The sequence below is a fragment of the Odontesthes bonariensis genome, chromosome 15 (assembly GCF_027942865.1).
Source record: "Odontesthes bonariensis isolate fOdoBon6 chromosome 15, fOdoBon6.hap1, whole genome shotgun sequence".
In the NCBI taxonomy this organism is placed as follows: Eukaryota; Metazoa; Chordata; class Actinopteri; order Atheriniformes; family Atherinopsidae; genus Odontesthes; species Odontesthes bonariensis.
In genome coordinates, this window is record NC_134520.1 from 3,537,320 (window position 1) to 3,540,626 (window position 3,307).

A 3,307-nucleotide genomic window follows, 5' to 3' on the forward strand; every position below is an offset into this window, starting at 1 on the left:
TTACAGCTTTTGACTCTTTTGTAAATGCAACACTAAAAATTGTTCCACCCACATAAAGTTTGTACAACACTGACATGATGGAAGCCTTGTAGCTTATGTTAGTGAGAAGACAATGCGATTTTGAATGCAACCATAAACGTAAAACTCAACTGTCTAAACAGGTCATTTCAGAATGTAAAAACACAAGACTTAGCTAGAAGAAATGCTGTCCACAGACGTTAAAAGAATCCCAAACTGGTTTTGTAAATACTTTTTGAAAATATGGATTTATTAAATTTATCAAAAAAAAAAACAAGAAGGTATGACAAGTTGTCCTAGTACATGAAAATAAACAGGCAATGGATTACAGTCCACAAAATGGCTTTATCCAATAACAAGTTGTTGACAACTTCTGAATCACTGGATTAATTAGAAAAGTTAGCAATGATTCTTGTGGAAACAAGGCTAGATTAAGCAGTCATTCACAGTCACGTAGACTGGATGAGTTTATATTTCAGCGTTTTGAGTAGTTGTTTTCCAAAAAGTGCCTGTGATCACTTGAATTTGTCTAGAGAGGTCTGTTACGCATTCAAAGGAGTAGTATGAGTCTTAATAAAAGATTTTGAGGCCAGCAAATAGGGTCAGACATAGGCATCACCTCCAACTCTCACACTCTCACGCATATGCATGTGCTTCTTAAGCAACAGGAGAGTAATATGCTGTTCAAGGGGCCTGACTTGGATCAAAGGTCACATATTGAGTCTGTCCTTGCACTGACATTCATCTCTGAAACCTTTGAAAAGGGGTCATACATCATTGTGGGGAGTCCTGCATGTCAAATGAAGACCTTGTGGAACAAGTACTATCCTTCCTGTTTGGGACTGTGTGCTTCAATTCCCTCATCGAGTATTATTTCACAATGTTGTTCAAGGTTTCTTTTTCTTGTCGCTCTGATAAAATTGTATGAATTCTTTGTTTCTGAATTTCAATCTGTGGTATTGTGTGCAACAACAAACACCTTGTCTATTGTGAGACACTGATCACATGTATAAATCACATGAATCATCACATACATTAATCACTCTGGGATGAAGTATCCATTTAGTAGTGTGGCATGAGCCTGCATTATCCATGATCTTCCATGATTGAAGATAATAAGAGCTGACATTTGGGGAGTGGTATGGTGCACCCTGGACAAGTTGGGAGTCCATCATAGGGGCAACACAGGCAGACAGAACTATTCACACACATACACACACACACACACACACACAGCCAACATGTGTGTCTCTGCACTGGAGACATGATTGTATAAGGTGGGCAAAGCCATCTGCTGTCAGACGTGAAGCAGATGTGGAAGCACCTTAAAATGCAACACCAGCGATGACCACTAAGTGCTGGCATGTATGGCTCCAATAGACTCAAATCAATTTTTCCACGAGTCATTGTGGTCTCCTTAGATAAATTCAGTCCCCTCTGATCAGTGAGTGTGTGTTCCCTCTGAAAATGATTTTGTGATGCAATCGATATAAGTAGAGACAGTAAACACAACAAGTAACAGTGAACAACATCCCCAGCAGCGAGTTGCATGAGTGAGATGCTCATAAATATTTCCCAGCTTGTGCCGCTTGAGCTGTCAGTGATGACAATAGAAAAATGGCCCAGTTGTGCTGGATGTCGCAATATTTGGACACTTTCCCCTGAGTGGTCATTTTGGAGGAGCCTGGGGTGTGCAGCTGTCACTAAACATTTTTTTTTGGAAAAGTGTAAAAAAAAAACTCAAGCTACTGATTTCCTTCGTTAAACATGGATGGTAAATTAATCCATCTGAGAGCCTCGAACCTTTTTCATTCTTCTCTTCTTTTTGGAATGCATCACGAATCTCTGTGAACCCCTGATGAGACACAACCGTAATGATGGAGAGAAGATAGCCTTCTTCACAGGCTCATTTTCAGCGCCATGATCTATCACATTTGTTGTAGCTTCACAGTTAACACTTTCACAGTTAACACTTATCCACTTCATGCCTTCCTTTTCTTCTGCCGTGTCTTTTGTGATCTTACATTATCTCTCATCCTCCAGGCTTTCTTCTGTCTACCTTCACACTCCCTCTGTCCCTCCCTCTCAGTGACTTGGTGGATTTTTGCATCTGTTACATAATGGCACTCAGGGGACAAGGACACTTCAATCAATACTTCAAATGGCCAGGCCAAGGAGGACCCATTCCAAATGCCACATGACAACATGAGAGGCTGGCATTTGTGAAGGGAAGCTAAGAGACCCCGAAATACCTTTTGCTACCAGCAGTGCTTATTCTTAAGGGGGATAGCTATGACTGCAAGGAAGAAAGAGCACCGGGAACTCTGATGAGAGGGATTAGAGACCACTGGAGAGAGGAAGAAATTTAGGGAAAAGTAAAAACAACAGGCTGATGAAAACACAAATGCCTGGTGACACAAGCCCAGGGTGATTCATGTGTCTGAGTGAGATAAAAGCAAGTTAGATACTGTACATAGAAATAAAGTTATTCAAACCGTGGCATCATGCGGGTAGCTTGAACTTTGTGTGGCAGAAGGAGGCGTAGGACAAAGAGAATTCATGTTTTCTTTTTAGAGTTACAAATTGTGTTATAGATTAAGATTGCCTGACAACGCCACAGCCCCAAGAAATTTGAGAATGTAAAGCACACGGGTTCGAAAGCACACCAACAGACATGATTCCAGTATAAATAGTTGATTTACATAAAATCATTTTATTCTTGCTTTCCTTTAAAGTGACAGTTGACTGTAAAAAAAAACAAAAAAACAACACCATCATAATAGCAGGATGCTACCCCAGCTAAATGAACACAGTGATCAGAGAAATTGTGTGTAGAGCGGATGCCCTGAATTGACTCAAATAGAAAGAAGGAAATTAAATATCTATAAACATGCAAAAGAAAATCTGAAAAAGAACACAAGTAGAACAAATTACCTAAATGCAAAGAAGATACCGTTTCAGGGCTTTAGTACTGAGTATGTGCAGTAAAACTCCTCAGATCCTGTTGGGCACATGGTTAGGTGCCAGAAGCTTACAATACCAGAAAAGTGTGCATTGTGTCATAGCAATGAGTCATTCTCTATTTTCTATGTGTTTGGATTTCATACATTTGTTTTTCTCTTTAATTAGCAGTGGGTGAGTAAATATTGTGCTTAGTTCAGTGCTTTATTTAAAGTACAATTATCCTCTTGGGTACAAATAATTGAAAATTGCTTTGAAAGTTGCAACCGCAAGGAATTGTGGGATGGAATTATCCATTAAAAGAAAAAGCCCTGTGTCCTATCATAAA